Genomic DNA, 18,794 nt, shown 5'->3' on the forward strand with positions numbered 1-18,794 from the left:
ATCACAAATCACCAGGGCAAATATATTAATAAGGAAAAATTTTGAAATGTGATGATTACCAAAATGTGACCCAGAGACACAAAGTGAGCAAACGCTGTTAGAAAAATGGTGCCAATAGACTAGCTCATTGCAGAATTGCCACAAACCATCAATTTGTAAAAAAACAAAAACAAAAACAAACAAAAAAAAACCCACAGAATCTGTGAAGCATGATAAAGCAAAGTACAATAAAATGAGGTATGCCAGTATTGTAAAATATGTCAGTTCTTCCCAAATGTATTTATAAATTCAATGCAATCCCAGTCAAACTGTCTGTAGGGTTTTTGTAAGAATTGACAGGTTATTCTAAAATTCATATGAAAATATGAAGTACAAAGGAGAGCCATGACAATCTTAAAGAAGAATAAATCTGGAGGATTTACCCTACCAGGTATCATCTTATTTTAACGCTAGAGTAATTAGGACAGTATTGTATCAGTGCAAGGATAGATAAGCTGACAAATGCAACAGAATGAATAGTCCAGAAAGAGACTCCTTCACACAGTTACTAAATTATGCCAAACATGACACTGAAGTCAAGTGGGAAAAGGGCGTTCTTTTCTACAAATGAATCGTTTCAACAAATCAAATGGAAAAATTAAAATCAGACCTCAAACCACCACCTAACACCGTAGCAAAAATCATTTATAGACAGACTGCTGATCTAAATGTGAAAGGTAAAACAAGAAAGCCTTTTAAGGAAAACATAGAAGAAAATCTTCGTGACTTGGGAGTACACAAAGATTCATTAAACAAGACAGAAAATACTTGAACCAAAAAAGAAACAATATTGATAAATGATATTCATAAATCAAGATCAGTTCATCCATTCCATTAGGAGGGTGAAAAGCCAATCCACAGAGCTGAAGAACGGATTTGCAATCAACATATCTGATAAAGCATTCTTATCTGGAACATATCAAAAACTCCTGCAAGTCAATAAGAAAAACACAAATGACAATAGAAATACAAACAAAAGACTGAACAGATACTCAACAAAAGAGAATATTTAAATGGCAATAAATATGTTTTTTAAATGTTCGACTTCATTAGCCATCAGGGAAATGCAATTTCAGCCAGAATGAGACACAAGGACACACCTACCGGAATAGTGAAAAAGAGAAAAAAATACCAGAATAGTGGAAAAGAGAGAAAATACCAAATATTATAAAGATCTCAAGCAAATGGAGCTCTCCAACATTCCTGCTGGGAGTACAAAGGAGTAAAACCACTTGGAGAAACGGTGAGGCAGTATCTACTACTAGCTACAACCCAGAAACATATGCATATCCTCCAACCCAGGAATTTCACTCCTGGGCTTATGACCAATAGAAGAGTGTAGAAATGTTCATTACAAGACAAGGTATGCATAGCAGCTCTATACATAGTAGCCCCAAACTAGAAATTACCTGTGTCCATCAGCAGTACACCGGACAAATAAATCTCAGCATATTCCCCAAACCTGATTTTGTAAAAACTCATTGAGTTGTCTGTAATAAGTTCACTTTTCTGTAACTGTCACTTTTCTGTAACATCGATAGACTGTGTTTAATTTAATTGGGCTTCATTTAAATGGGCTTTTCAGCTCAGGTTTTTTACATGGCCTTTCTCATTTGAGCTTCACATTACAGCTACTAAATTTTAGTTTTGCCAACAAGGAAACTGAGATTTAGAGTCTCAAGGAGATTTTGGCCAAGGCCACAGAGCTAAGTAGTAAGGTCAAAACAAAATATTCAAATATATATACACATATATACATAATTTATATAATTTTATATATAATATATAACATATTTTATGTATAATTATATGTAATTAACATTATATTAATTTAATATATTCATATTTGGCTAAAGTATATATTCATATTTCCACTTCTACAAAGCACTAGCCTATATTGCAGATTTTTTAGATAACTGGTAACTATAGTTTTAGGTGCTGAGGAAAGGCCTTAAATGAATTGTCAGCAGTGCTCAGATCTTTTGAACTGTTCTGATACTTGCATCAGACACTGAACCAGAGCAGCCTGGGATGGAAGAGTCCATACCTACTGGTGTCAAGGTTCACTCAGGGGTTACCCTTGACCACTCAGACCTTCCAGCTATTTTATAAAAAAGGAACTAGTAGGATTATACACAAGGTGATGTCACTCCATCCAGGTATGCATACACCCAGCACTTTGGGGAACAAAGCATCCATTTGAGGAGAAGGTGACTCCCCAAAAGAAAAGATTCTATTCTAGGTACTGTCAGTCCAAGTCAGCAGCTGACAGGTAGGAAACTTACATCTATTTGCATTTTCTTTCCAAACACCCACTCAAAGAAAGTGTTCTCAAAAGTGTGGAAATGAGTCAGTGTATGAAGTTTACTCTCCTGATGCACTAGCCAAAAGTCGTGGAGTCCAGAGCAGGACGAGATGTCCTCAGACACAGTCAGCAATTGCCACCCTGAGCCGACATGTGCTGGCCCTTGCAGAAGCTCATGGTCCCAGGGGAGGGGGCCCCCCAGGGCTCCTGTGCTCTGACATCATTCCTGTGCTCTCACAAAACTGGCACAGGTCCAAACCCCAACCTCAACTGCAGTTCCTGGGAGGAAGTGGCTCTTCACGAGCAAAGCCCCACTTTCATCACGTGGTGAGTTGTTAGAAAACACTGACAAACTCTAACCATCTCTGAAGGTACCCAGTCAATCGTACAACCCGGACTCTTAGCTCTCACTTGCACTGACCAGGGAGCTATATGCAACATCTCCCAGCACTAAATCTTTCTGTGAAGTAGGCCCCATTGATGGCACGCTCACTTGAAGCATTTAAAGAGAAAGAAAGAGAAAAACCATGCCACAACTTTACAAGGAAGTCTAGGACTCTGTCCTCAGAGGCTCAAATTTATTTATTTTTTTAGAGAAACAGCAATATTTAATCTCTTTAAATGCTACTTGACTCCATTATCTGTATTATAACAAAGCACAAGTGTTTATAGATTTCAACAATATTGTCAGATAATTATTTTTCCCCTAAACATCTCTATAGTGTACTAGAGATACACATGTAGAATCTAAAGTGTTGATTTCATAAAAAGCTGAAGTTTTAAAAGTTCTTAAGATAAAAATTTCTAAGTTGGGTGGGAAAAGCCAAATTACTTTTGAATGTTTTTTAAGTGAATCTTAACATACATGTACATTTACTAATTTAGTGTATGAAAAGTTTGTTTAAAAAAAGATATATCGGGGTGATGATTGAATTTATTAAAAGATTTTTCTCAGTATTCCCATAGTACACGTATTATTAGCAAGCTCTATTTCATTCAGGCCAAAGGGTTACTGCAATAGGGCCCTTAGCCCTCATGTTTCCTATCATAATATACAATTTTTAAAAAAAAAACTTTTTATTTTATATTGGAGTATAGCCGACTAACAATGCTGTGATAGTTTCAGGTGCACAGCAAAGCAACTCAGCTGTATATACACATGTATCCATTCTCCCCCAAACTTCCAGAGGTTCTTTTTGTCCTAGCAGTCTGGACAGGAAAAAGCAGGAAAACCAACACCCCTGTTATCACTTAAGTTTAGCTGAGTGTGCGGAATAATTGTGGCATCATTTCCAAGAAACTGCTTTTACTTTACTCTGATTCCAAAGTTTTTCTATCAGGTAAATAAATGATGTCTGAGAAAAGAACATCCTTTGATCCCGAGCATCCCGAGATGCACTACATATCCTTGGCTTCAGGACAAACAAGACGATCATTTTTGAGAAGATACGATTAATATTTTCCTCTCTTGTGTGCAAAATGGGCCACATAAAAAGACATTTTCCAGAAGTAACATTTAAATGAAAGGATTAGATTTTAAATGTCGTGAAGGCAACATGCACGATGGGGAAACTGAGACAAAGATCAGTTATAAAGCCAAAAAGAAATGGAAGGAAATTTAAAGAAGAAAAAGGAGGAGGAAGGGAAAGAAAAAGGTGTGTGAGTGGCTGGCAAAGTGGTGAGGTGTCTGTCCCACATCCACTAATTCAGAAACCCCGGAGGTGGGCCCTAGCATTCTGTGCCCGCCAGTGACTCTGAGGCAGGCTCAAGTTTGAGAATCACTGATTGGAGCAATCTGTGACCCACATCGCAGCTTCTTTAAAGATGGTGGTCCAGTGGTTAAGACTCCGCGCTCTCCATGCAGGGGGCTTAGGTTCCATCCCTGGTCGGGGAAATAAGATCCCGCATGCTGCAAAGCACAGCCAAAACAGAAAGAAAGAGAGAAAAAAAAAAAGACGGTACTACACTTTCTGTTTTGAAGACTCCCAATGTCGCAGGCAAATGGGCCGTTAATAATGATGAGTGACTGGCAGGGAAGTCGTGTTACAGCCACTGAGATAACCAAGAGAGGAGCCCCTGGGCCACTCCGGCCAGTGAGCCCAATTCCACGAGCACCTGAAGCCACTGCAACATCGGGGTAGCAGTCCCCTGCATGCTCACCGTGATTTTCCCACAAGCACCAAGTTACCACCCACGTTCTAATTAGCCCTGAGCTTCTAATCGGGGTGGCAGGATCTCTGGCTTCTTCCTTGGCAGGAAGCTGGGTTACACACTGGGAGTTGAGGTGCTTCCCAAACCCCTGACCCGAGAATGGGCAGGAGTTGTTATTTCCTGTCCTTGGGTACAATTAGTCTAACTCAATCCTCATCCTTATTCTATTATGAACACTTGATCATCTCTAGGGAAATGGCTGAAACCATTGCGGAGCCAGATGGATAGATGCTCTGGTGTGTTGCAGGTTTGAAGACTTCATCTTTGGTTCTTGGGAGATTGCCAGGTAGGCCACTGGGTGTGGTTCCAACTCTCCCAACCTCAACCAGTTTCAGCTAATTCTGCATATTTCTATAGGAGTTTTTTAAGCCTCTGCATTTAGAAACAGGTACTCTCATAGTCCTATTTTTAAGAAAGCTTTAGTGAGATAGAATTAATGCACCATAAAATTCTTCCTTTTAACAGTGTACAATTCAGTGAGTTTTAGTATATGCATAGAGGTGGGCATCCATCACTGCTGTTTCGTTTCAGATCATTTTCATCACCCCAAAAAGAAACCTCATGTGCATTAACCATCACGCTCCATCCCCCTTTTCCCCAGCCCTTGGCAACCACTAAACTACTTTCTGTTTCTGTGGATTTGTTTTTGTAGACATTCCATATAAATTCCATGCAATACACAGCCTTTTGTGGCCAACTTCTTTTACTTAGCATAATGATTTCAAAGTTCATCCATGCTGTAATATGTGTTGATAGTACTTCATTTCTTTTAGTGGCCCAGTAGTATTCCACTGTGTGGATATACCATATTTTGCCTGTCCATTCATCAGTTCACGGATATTTGGGCTGTTTCCACATCTTAGCTATCGTGAATAACATTGCTATGAATACCGGTGTACAGGTTTTTGTGTTGTTAATTTTGTTCAGTATGTACCTGGGAGTCGAGCTGCTGAGTCATACGGTAACCGTATGTGGAACATTTTGAAGAACTGCCAAACTATTTTGCAAAGTGGCTGCACCATTTTATATTTCTGCCAACAATGAATGAGTGTTCCAATTTCTCCATACCCTCATTAACATTTGTTATTACCTTTTTTTATTTATCCCAGAGGATGTGAGGTGGTATCTTATTATATTTTGATTTACATTTCCTAATGACTAATCATGTTGAGCATCTTTTCCTGTGCTTATTGGCCATTTGTATATCTTCTTTGGAGAAACGGCAGTTCAAATCCTGTGCCCATTGTTTAACTGGGTTATAATGCTAACTTATAAGAATTTAAAAATATATTATGAATACAAGTTTCTTATCAGATATATAATTTACAAAATATTTTATCCCATTCCATGGGTTATATTTGAATTGGGAGATTGGGATTGACATATATACACTAACATATATAAAATAGATAACTAATAAGAACCTACTATATAAAAAAAAATAAAAGTCCACAGGCACTGGAAAAAAAAAAGAGTGTGCATCGAAACAACTGATGAAGTGCAATTTTCCTCTTGTTGCTTGTGCTTTAGGTGTCATATCTAAGAAACTATTGCCCAATCCAAAACCACAAATATTTACACCTATGCTTTTTTCCAGGAGTTTGATAGCTCTAGCCCATACATTTAGGTCTATGATCCCTTTTGAGTTGATTTTTGGATATGGTGTGAGGTAGATGTGCACATTTTTTCTTTGCTTGTGGATATCCATATGTCCCAGCACCATTTGTTGAGAAGACTATTCTTTTCTTGTTGGATTGTCTTGGCACTCTTGTAGAAACTGATTGACCATGAATTTAAGTGCTTATTTCTGGACTCAATTCTATTTCATTGATTTTTATGTTTAGACTTATGATACCACCACACTGTCTCACATACTGTAGCTTTGTACTAACTTTTGAAATTGGGAAGTGTAAGTCATTAAACTTTGTATTTTTGTTCCAAGATTGTTTTGGATACTCTGGACACCTTGCATTTCCATACGGATTTTATGATCAACTTCTCAATTTCTGCACCAAAGGCAACTTGGATTTTCATAGGGACTGTGATAAATCTGTAGATCGCTTTGGCAAGTATTGCCTTCTTAAAAATATTAACTCTTCTGATCCATGAATATGAAATGTCTTTCAATTTATTGAGGTTTTCATATATTTCTTTTAGCAATGTTTTACCTTTTAGTGTACAATCTTGCACTTCTTTTAAATGTTACTAAGTATTGTATTCTTTTTCGATACTATTGTAAATGGAATTGTTTCTTAATTTCATCTTCAGATTTTTCATGGCTAATGTATAAAAATACAATTAATTTTGTATAATGATCCTGTTTCTTGCAACCTTGATGAACTTGCTTATTAGTTTTAATATTTTTGTGGATTCTCTAAAAATTTTTACATACAAAATCATGTTATCTGTTAATAGATAGTTTTACTTTTCCTTTCCAATATGGATGGCTTTTATTTCTTTTTCTGATCTTATTGCTCTGGTTAGCACCTCCAGTACAATGTTGAATAGAAGTGGTAAGAACAGATATCCTTCTCTTGTTCCTTATCTTAGGGGAAGACTATTCATCGTTTACCATCAAGTATAATATTAGCTGTGATTTTTTTCATGGATGCACATTTTCACGTTAAAGATATTCCCTTCTATTCCTAGTCTGTTGATTTTCATTTTATCATGAAACGGTGTTGGATTTTGTCAAATGCTTTGTCTGCATCTATAGAGATGACCATGTGGTTTTGTTCTTTATTCCATTAATATGTTATATTATATTGACTGATTTTTGGATGTTGACACAATCTTGCATTCTTAGGATAAATCCCATTTGGTCATGGTATATAACCCTTTTATATGTTGCTCTATTGGTTTTCTGGTATTTTGCTGAGGATTTTTGTAACTATACGTAGAAGGGATATTGCTTTTTATTTTACTTTTCTTATCATGCCTTTGTCTAGTTTTAGTATCAGGGTAATATTGGTTTCATATAATGAACTGTCTAAAGATGTAAAAAAAAAGATGTAAAGAACAAAAAAGAATGAATTGTCAAGTGTTCCTTCCTTTTCTATTTTTTGGAAAAGTTTTTTTTTTTTTTTTTTTTTTTTTTTTTTTTGCGGTACGCGGGCCTCTCACTGTTGTGGCCTCTCCCGTTGCGGAGCACAGGCTCCGGACGCGCAGGCTCAGCGGCCATGGCTCACGGGCCCAGCCGCTCCGCGGCATGTGGGATCTTCCCAGACCGGGGCACGAACCTGCGTCCCCTGCATCGGCAGGCGGACTCTCAACCACTGCGCCACCAGGGAAGCCCGGAAAAGTTTTTTTAAATATTGGTATTAACTACTTTTTAACTGTTTGCTAGAAGTGAATATTTGCTGGAAGTGGAATGCCATCTGGGCCTGGGCTTTTCTTCATAGGAAGGTTTTTTTATTACTAATTCAATTTCTATACTTGTTATAGGCCTATTCATTGTCTATTTTTTTTTTGAATCCGTTTTGGTAATGTCTTTCTAGGAATTTGCCCATTTCATCAAATGGCAATTGTATACCATTGTTGGCATAGAATTGTTCATAATATTATCTTGTAATACTTTTTACGTCTATGGGGTCACTAGTAAAGTTCCCTTTTTCATTCTTGATTTTAACAAACTAAGTCTTCTCTTTTTTCTCTTGGTCAACCTAACTAAAGTTTTACCTATTTTGTTTATCTTTTCAGGAAACTAACTTTTGGTTTTGTTGATTTTTTCCTATTTTCTATTTTCCATTTCATCTATTTCCATGCTAATCTTTATTATGTACTTCCTTCTGCTTGCTGTAGGTCTAGTTTTCTCTTCTTTTTCTAGTTTCTTATTCATTTGGGATATTTTAAAATATAGTCATTTACATCTCTAAATTTCCTTCCATGTACTGCTTTCATTGCATCCCATAAGTTTGATATATTGTGTCTTCATTTTATTTTATCTTAAAGTATTTTCTAATTTATCCTTTAATTTCTTCTTTGATCCATTTGTTATTTAGGAGTGTGTTGTTTAATTCTACACATTTGTGAATTTCCTAAATTTCTTTCTCTTATTGATTTTTAATTTTAACATACTTGTATGTATTCAATCCTTTTAAATATATTGACCTAACATATGGTCTATCCTGGAGAATGTTCCATGTGCTGTTGAGAAGAATGTATATTTTGCTGTAGTTTGGTTGATTATTCCATATATGTCTATTAGGTCTAACCACCAATGTAAAATTCACAATATCTACCATCCAATCAAAAACTACCAAGCATGCAAAGAAGGAGAATATAACCCATAATAAGAAAACCCAATCAATCAAAACTGACCTAGAAATAACACAGATTATAGAATTAATAAACAGGACATTAAAAATTATTATGACTATATTGCATAAATATCAAACATCTTGAGTAGGGACATAAAAAAAGATCTTTTTAAAGATCCAAATCACATTTAATGAGATTAAAAACTACTATACCTGAGATTTATTTTTTTTTAATGGATGGGATTAATGGCAGATTCAACATGGCAAAAAAAAAAGATTGGTAAACTTTAAGACATAACAATAGAAACTATCCAAAATGAAACAGGGAGAAAAAGATGGATTAAAATGAACAGAGCATTGATGAATTGTGGAACAACCTAAAGCATCCAAATACACATGTAATTGTAGTCCCCAAAGTGGGAGGGCAGGGGTGGAAGTGGGGGTAATAGAAAAAATATTTGAAGAAATAATGGCCCAAAATTTCCCAAATATAATGGAAACTGTAGACCCACAGATCCAAGAGATGCAACAAACCCCTAGCACAAGAAACATGAAAAAGACCACACCAAGGCACATCATAATAAAATTATTTAAAATCCATGATAAAGAGGAAACTTTAAAAGCTATTCAGAGAACAGAGGAACAAAGATAAGCATGTCAGCAAATTTCTTATTAGAAATGATGCTGGGTAGAAGAACTTGCATCAGTATGTTTTAAACACTAAAAGAAATAACAACTGTCAACCTAAAATTCTTTTTTTTTTTTTTTTTTTTTGTGGTACACGGGCCTCTCACTGTTGTGGCCTCTCCCATTGTGGAGCACAGGCTCCGGACGCGCAGGTTCAGCGGCCATGGCCCACGGGTCCAGCCGCTCCGCAGCATGCGGGATCCTCCCGGACCGGGGAACAAACCCGTGTCCCCTGCATCGGCAGGCAGACCCCCCACCACTGCACCACCAGGGAAGCCCTAAAATTCTTTATTCAGAAAAAATATCTTTCAAAAATGAAATGGAAATAAAGTTGTTTTCAGACACATGGAAGCTAGAAGAATTCATCACCAGCTGACCTATAGAACATGAAGTATTCAAGGAAGCGCTCCAGGCAAAAGGAAAATTATACCAAATAAAATCTTGAAACTACTCAAAGGAATGAAAAGCAGCAGAAGTGGCTACTCCATGGGCATGCACCTAATTTTTTTTATTTTTTAAATCTCTTTAGAAGATAATTGTTTGAAGCCAAAATAATAGCAATGTATTGTGAGGCCTATAACATGTAGGGAAAAAAATGTGTGATGCTAATAGTATAAAGGTCAGAATAGTAGAAATGGAAGTGTTATAAGGTTCCTATACTATACATAAAGTAGTATAACATCACTTGAAATTATATTTGACCCTTGAATAGCATGGGTTTGAACTGGTTGGGTCCACATATACATGGATTTTTTTTTTAATAAGCATAGTTTTCCCTCAGTATATGTGGGGGATTGGTTCCAGGACCCAGACATGGACCACAGACACTCAAGTCCCATAGTCGGCCCTCCATATCCAGGGTTCAGCATGAATGGATTCAACCAACTGCAGACCATGTAGTGTTGTATTTATTGGAAAAAATCCATGTGTTAAGTGGACTGGCGCAGTGCAAACTCATGTTGTTCAAGGGCCGACTGTACATACAGTACTACACAATCTGCGCTTGGCTGGATCCACAGATGAGGAACTGCAGATTCAGAGGGCCGACCAATGGACCTGGGCATCCTCAAATTTTGGTATCCATGGCGGGTCCTGGAACGAATCCCCATGGATATGAGAGACGACTGCAGATTACACTAAATTTCAGACATGCTTGATAAATCCCTTCATGGCGTCATGGCGTAGATCATGGCTGCCATGGTTGGGAACCTCTGTCATACACTGTCCATAGTGCCCGTAGATTGGTCTTCTGAAAGCCAGTGGTACCACCCTTTGCTGCTTGAAATGTAGATGGCTCCTGTAGCCTTCCCCAATAAAATCTGAAGTCTTTAACCTGTCTTTCCATTCTTATCTGTCAAGATACCCTCTATATACCTTGTGAAAAAATGAACCTCTGGCATCTGAGCCTCTTTAAGACACTTCTGGGGACTGCAGTAAACAATCAGGGATGTTCAGGGTGCTTTTGCACCAGAAATGTGCAGCTGGTGAGTGGGTAGGCACGTAGTGAGTCTCCAACCATCATGTGAGAGGAGATCCAGGAGGGTGTAAACCTTTTTGTGAATGGCAAAGAGCTCCTCGTGTCTGGCAGAATCCTCACATTACCCTGGAATTAATACATACAGTTGAACATCTCCTCAGGTTGGCTGAGGACTTGAGAACTGTATTTGTAGTCATCTGTGTTAGTTCCTGCTTTATAGAATTTTCTCCTTTAATTTGCGTATCCTTTCTATTAAAGGAACGTTACAGTCTCGGAGTCTGTTGGTATCTTTTCTATAGTTATGACAACCATACGTACTGAGTCCTAAGAGGAATTCAGTCAAAAGCCCCAGGCCCTCGGGCTTCCCTGGTGGTGCAGTGGTTGAGAGTCCACCTGCCGATGCAGGGGACACGGGTTCGTGCCCCGGTCCGGGAAGATACCACATGCCGCAGAGCGGCTGGGCCCGTGAGCCATGGCCACTGAGCCTGCGCGTCTGGAGCCTGTGCTCCGCAACGGGAGAGGTCACAACAGTGGGAGGCCCGCGTACCGCTAAAAAAAAAAAAAAAAAAAAAAAAGCCCCAGGCCCTGTTGGCTACGTTCATTTGGGAAAGACAGGAAAACTGCAGGTAAAGGGGGTTTACGTGTCTGGATGACAGCTGAGGCCGCCTTGGTATAGAAACACAAAGGTTTGTAACAGGGAAAGAATTGCTTCACTAGAGAATGCAGTTGGGCACACTGCTTGGAAAAGAAGCTACAAACCCAAATAGCTAAATGACAGTTCCCTGGCTGTTCCTACAGGCTGTAGCCAAAGCAGAAGAGAGACCTAAGGCTTCCCACAACCTGAACAGAAGTCCAGCCAAAAAGGGAAGCTGAGGATGAGACTGGAATCAAATGCCTGGAAGGAACACACTGAGGGTACAAGGTTGGTGACAGTGACCGGTGCAAAGCACCGCCAGAGCCCCCCATCACACTGGCCATCAGCAGCGTCCAGGCAGGCACCGGGGGACTGCAAGGTTCGGGGTGCCTGTGGGTCCGGAGGCATAGTGGGACAGCAGGTGCTCAACTCACGCGGAGCTACCGACCTCACAGAGCGAGTGGCACCAGAGCCTCAAGGCAAGGGGAAAAACAGAGGAGATATGAAACTGGGAGAGGTGACAAGAACCAAGTTTAAGAACAATGACAGCAAACTGCCTTTTCCTTCCTAGCGACCTCTTCAGGGAATACGCTGTCAGTGCGTTCCCTGAAAACGGTGCTGAGAAGGAAAGGGATCCAAGTTAAACTGTTCAACAGTGAGTAGTCCTCTGCTAATGTACATATTAAATCTTTCTTTTTACACACAGCTCTGACCCTAGAGTTCTGTGATTTCCACAAACCAGTTGCATGTAATATTTGTATGTTTGTGTTTGTGCTTTAGTGGTGTCCTGAAATCAAGGACTCAGAAATCATATGTATATAAATATACACACACACATACACACACATAAATATATTAGATGACAAGCTCCCTACAGGTAGAAATCTAGTCTCCTTGACAGACTTGTGGTTGCCAAGGGGGGAGGGGAGGTGGGGGAGGGGAGGTGGGAGAGGGATAGAGTGGGAGTTTGGGATTAGCAGATGCAACCTATTATATATAGAATGGATAAACAACAAGGTCCTACTGTAGAGCACAGGGAACAGTATTCAATATCCTGTGATAAACCATAATGGAAAAGAATATGAACAAGAATGTATATATATATATATGTATAACTGAATCATTTTGCTGTGCAGCAGAAATTAACACAACATTGTAAATCAACTATACATCGATAAAACACAATTTTTAAATTTTATTGAAGTAGAGTTGATTTACAATGTTGAGTTTCAATAAAATAAATTCAAAAAAAAGAAATCTAGTCTCTTTGGAATGAGGTAAAATTTATCTTTTCTTTTCAAGTAGATGGTGCTCACCTCTGCTTTTTTGCAGCATTTAAATCTGCATCTCCCTTTATCAGTGTGCTTTTCAAAATTTGTTACAGTTTTGTGTGTCACTGCATCTCCCTTACCAACTCACAGGCTCCTAAGTGTAGGATCCCTGTACCAAGACCCTCTCAGCGCCAACCATGTCTAGGACAAAGCCAGTGTCATGACATACTCATCATACCTCTTTCTTGAATGAACACATATTTGCTTGTGTAACTGATTAACAGAGAAGATTTAGTAAAGAAGTTTTTGTCTGGATTGGATGAAGTCAAAGAGTTGAAGCTATGTCAGCTGGAAGGGTCGTTAGAGGTCATCTAGTCCAACTCCCACTATCACCGCCATGTTTTATTTGCAAGTCCTGGGGAGGCTGGGGGCTTGTGCAAGGTCACATGACATGGTTAAGGACAGTGCAAGGTAATCCACGTTGACTACCGACTTTGCCAAGGTCCAAATAAGAAAAGAAGTAAAAGAAATATATGAAGGATATACACATCGTGTAATATATTCATAGATACATACATACAATGGCAAATGGCATTTTTTTCTGATTATAAAAATGATGCATTGAAAAACTTCATGAGGTGCAGAAATGTTTAGAAAGAAGAAAATAAAAACCATCAAAAATTCCACCATCTGGAGCAGGCCATGTTTTACATGATAAATCCCTTCCTTTGTGGCTTTACTTGATGGAGAGCCATGGTGAAAACCACTGCCACCTTTTCACTTGGCAGAATGGCTAGGAAAAAAACGGTCCCTCCTTGTTAGATATTGCCGTGGATTAAACAAGGCTGCAAATTCTGTCACTGTCCCCTTCGAGAAGGGTGGTCTGTTTTCCTTCCCCTTGCATCTGGCATGAGTGCTTTACCCCTAGGAGGCAGGAAGTGATGCCGTGCCAGCTCTGGGCCAGTGCCTCACAAACATCCAGCAGCTTCCACTTCTGTGCTTTGCAGAGTTCTACATTACTGTGTAAGAAATAGGCCACCCTGCTGGAGAGAATGTGCGAGAAAAGACTACATGGAGAGACGCTGAGATGATGGTGACAGAGGTAGACTTTGTCATCAGGGTGTGCCATGTGAGCCCTCGCCTTCAAGCTGCCCTCGCCAAGATGCCAGCCATGGGAGGGGACCATATTGAGCCCAGACAGCCCAGTGAAGCCCTCACGTGACCTTGGCCCCAGCTGATGTCACGTGGAGCAAAAGAAATGCCCACCTGATCCCAGCCAACCCACAAAATCACGACAGAAGAGAACACGGTTGTTGTTTTATGGATTTCAGGGCAAGGGGCGAGCAGGTAGGTGTGATGGCAAAGCAGTAGATAACTAAGACAGCTGGCAAAAATCTTCAGATGTGAACTTCTTTGCGAAGCATCCAAACTAAATCCAAGAATTAAATCTGAAGTTAAGTTGCAAAGCTGCAGACCACATGCTGGTCATCACTGATGAAGTGAAAAGAATGTGGGTTGGAAGTGGTACAAGCAGGTACAAGAACTGACTGAGCTACTTAGGAGCTGTTTAACCTCAAGGATAAGTCACTCGACCTGTTTGCTCCTCCATCGTCTCATCGTAAAATAGGGGCATCGCTGATGTCAGTTTCCGGGGCTTCTGAGAAAGGGCAGATGAAACCCTGTACGGGAAGATGCTTTTTACTGGTAAGTAGGGTTGCTTTTTGCCTCTTTTCTTTGAGCTTAGAGATTTGCTGATCACAAACAGTGGCTTTTAAAAGAGAACACTGTTGTCTCCTATCTTGGAAAGACAAGAGGATGCCAGACCTTGGTTATTGAAGAGGTAACATTTTATCCATCTGACATCAAGAAAGGGCCCCAAAGGTTGTTCTCATGCACACGGTATTTTAAGCCATTTCCCCAAGGTTCTGTGGAAGAGGCTAGGGGGCTCTGTGAGGCCTCTTTTATATGAGCACTAATCCTATTCATGCAGCCTGCACCTCATGACCTAATTGTTTCCCTGCGTCCCCACCTACTAATACCAGCATCTCTGGGAGTTAGGATTTCAGCATGTGAATTGGTGGGGACGGGGTTGGGGGTTAGGGGTGGGGTTCAGGGAACCACAGCACTGAATAAATGCAGAGTCTCTACACTTTGGCCCCAGACCCACTGCACCAGGAAGGGGGCCTTGGGAATCTGCCTCTTACTAAGTTTTCCAAGTGCTTGATTTTCATGCACTCTTAAGATTGAGACCCATCAGAGCTTGCCTGGATCAAACAGGAACATTTAGAAAAAACAATAAGAGGGAAAAGGTATCATGATATTCCAGACCCAAGGAGAAAGGGAGTTTTAGACCCACCGTCCCAGGAGCTGTTTCCAAACAGACCAATCAGCCCCTTTGGCTCAAGCTGAGGTCTGGCCGGGAAGGGAGCTGCCCAGTCCCTGGGCTGGGAAAACAGCCTCCCAGCAGCTCTTTGACAGTGTTTCTGGGCACGTGGGGGCCTGGAGGACAAGCCCTGGTCTTGTCCTGACATGTGAAGCCCTGGGGTGAGGGGGTGTGTGTGTGTGTGTGTGTGTGTGTGTGTGTGTGTGTGTGTGTGTGTGTGTGTGTGTGTGTGTGTGTGTGTGTGTGTGTGTGTGTGTGTGTGTGTGTGTGTGTGTGTGTGTGTGTGTGTGTGTGTGTGTGTGTGTGTGTGTGTGTGTCCCTGGCGTAATACTCCTGTGTGAAGGCCAGGCCTGCGAAGGCAGGAAACAGGGGAACCGTATGCCTGAGGAGCCAAGACAGGGAGGACAGTGTGGCTGGAGAGTCATGCAGACCAGGGTGCAAACCCAACTTCTAAGCTCACCCTTAACAACAAACGCATTTTAGATAAATCAGAGATTGAAATGAAAAAAAAAAAGAGAGAGAAAATCTAGAAGGACATTTTCCTAACCCTCAATGGAAGAATTTCTCGGCATGATATAAAACTCAGAGGCTGTAAAGGAAAACAATTTAAAATGTCAGCTACATGAAAGTGAAAACCTGGGGACATAGGGAAAAAAATAAAGTTTAACAAACAAATGAAAACTTAGGGAAAAGGTTTGCAACATGTACTACCAACAGAGGGTTAATGCTCATACTAAATTAACAAGTACCGCAAACCCAAGCCAAAACTGGGCAAAGGATATGAATAAAGAGTCCACAGAAGAAGAAGAAGAAAGACAGCCAATGAACATGAAAAATATGTTCAAGATTACTAATAACCAAAGAAATATAACTCAGCATAATACAAAAATAATGTGTTTTGGCAGAGACTAAAAGATTCCTAATATCCAAGTAAGTGAGGTAGAAGGAATCAGGCATAGCTATTATAAGAGTAAATTGCTGACATCTTTTTTGGAGGACAAAGTGTCAGCATCAAGCAAAATTTAAAACTTGCCCTCCATTTGTCCCAGCAATTTTATATCTAGGAGTTTATCCCAAACTGGTCATTGCACAAATAAACAGCTCTATGTGTACAGTACAAGGCCGGTTTTTTAAACAGCATCTGCAATTGTGAAGGATTTGGACTGAGTCTAGGGGTCCATTGCGGAGGATGTATGGCCCAGACTCTTCCATGGAAGATGACCCTTGACCAGTCATTGGTCAAGAAGGGGACATGGGAGGGCTTCCCTGGTGGCGCAGTGGTTGAGAGTCTGCCTGCTGATGCAGGGGACACGGGGTCGTGCCCCGGTCCAGGAAGATCCCACATGCCGCAGAGCGGCTAGGCCCATGAGCCATGGCCGCTGAGCCTGCACATCCGGAGCCTGTGCTCCGCAACGGGAGAGGTCACAACAGTGAGAGGCCTGCGTACTGCAAAAAAAAAAAAGAAGAAGGGGACATGGGAGACTTCCCTGGTGGCGCAGTGGATAAGACTCCACGCTCCCAACACAGGGAGCCCGGGTGTGATCCCTGGTCAGGGAACTAGATCCCACATGCATGCTGCAACTAAGATATCGCATGCCACAACTTGCCCACATGCCACAACAAAGGAGCTGGCAACTAAGGAGCCTGCCTGCCGCAACTAAGGAGCCCACAAGCCGCAACTAAGGAGCACCCGCCTGCCACAACTAAGACCCGCTGCAACCAAATAAATAAATAAATATTTTAAAAAAATAAAAACTAAAAAAAAAAAAGAAAGGGACATGTGCACCAAGGGGTCCGACCAGGGTGAACTGTACAGCTCTTGCTCACCATGTGAGGGGCAGTGTTTTCCTTTCCTCCTCTGTAACCCTGATGTGAAATTGTAAAGCCTGGTGTTGCTGTAATAACTAGTTTGCCACCAACAAGGGAACAACCTTCTAAAAAAAAGCCAACATGCAGAGGAGGGCACATCAGAGGGAAAAGCCAATGATAAAATAGCAACCAATGGAGCTAGAGCCACTGGATTAAGCCCACCCTGAAGCCGCCATTTCTACGACTTCAGTTACAAAGGCCAATACTTTATTTTTTACTCTTTCTTTTTTTTTTTTTTTTAAGTTTTTGTCTGCACCACGCAGCATGTGGGATCCTAGTTCCCTGACCAGGGATCAAACCCGTGCCCCCTGCATTGGAAGCGCAGAGTCTTAACCACTGGACCGCCAGGGAAGTTCCACAAAGGCCAATACTTTTCTTTATGAAGCCCAACTGAGTCACTTTCGGATACTTGCAGCCAAATGCCTCCTGATATAGCCATCAGTAGAGAACTGGTTAAATAAATGATGACACAGCCATAGAGTAAAATACTGTGCATGCGATAAAAAGTAAAAGTTGCTGCATAAGCAGTGTCATGCACAGATTTCCATTAGGTATTGTTAATCAGGAAAATGGTGAGGACTCCTATACATGGTATCAACCATTCAGTTAAAAATTGAGCTCTAGATAGAGATAGAAATTAGAATCATAGAGGAACAGGAAGCTTTTATTTCTACCTGTGTACACTTCTGAGCTTTTAAGGGTTTAGCAATAAGTATGTGTTACTTTTAATATATATGTATATGCATAAACATATATTTCAGTTTGGGAACTCTGAAGTGCTCTAGGTAACATCATTTTTAAATTACAATACTAAAAACAGATCTTTCAACAGATATTTAAAAAGCAGATTTTAATGGCACAGTCTCCAAATATCTCAGTTTTCTACATAAGATCAATTTGCAGAACCTGATGCTTATTTAGCCTTTGATCCCTTCCTCCAGTTTCTTGTCTGTCTTGAAATAGAATGTGTGTCTTGATCGCTAAAAGTAATAAAAATAAAAACCATCTCACAGGGTCTGGCATGAAATGACTGATCAATAGTAGTTCTTACCGTGATTTCATTTTCTCAGAGGGAAGGGAGCCCTTCCTGAAATGTATTTTTGCTTAGAGGTCAGTGAACCCTCTTCTGACATTACATTTCTTCAAATACCCTGGAAGCAACAGTCATTCCCTGAGTCCAGCTCAGGGGCCATGCTGGGCCTCCTGATCCTGGAAATCACATGGCCGTGAACGCCCCAAGGAAACCAGGAAGGCCCTTTAAGGGCCTCATTACCCAGACAGCTGATAAGAAGCCTTGGAAAAACAAGCTGGCTGCCTTACTCATTTTTCAGATGATTAATGAAGACAAATCTCTTGGAATTTTCCTTAAACTGGACGTCACCTCCCATTTTCAACATGAAAAAAGGCAAGTGAGGAGCTGCCAGTGAGTGAGGGCTTGGGCCACATTCCCCAGGAGGCTCTGGGCTAAGTTCCCTTCTTTGGAGGGGAGAGAGAAACAGGGCCAGCCAGGGCTGCAGTCTCCTCCATGCCTGCAGCTCGGGGCTCTGAGCCCTGCTTTGGGGCCTCCTGCCATCCCAGCCCACAGCTCTGAAATGAGGAATATCGCTCACACGCTCACACACACACACACACACACACACACACACACACACACACACA

The sequence above is a fragment of the Mesoplodon densirostris genome, chromosome 14 (assembly GCF_025265405.1).
Source record: "Mesoplodon densirostris isolate mMesDen1 chromosome 14, mMesDen1 primary haplotype, whole genome shotgun sequence".
Lineage (NCBI taxonomy): Eukaryota > Metazoa > Chordata > Mammalia > Artiodactyla > Ziphiidae > Mesoplodon > Mesoplodon densirostris.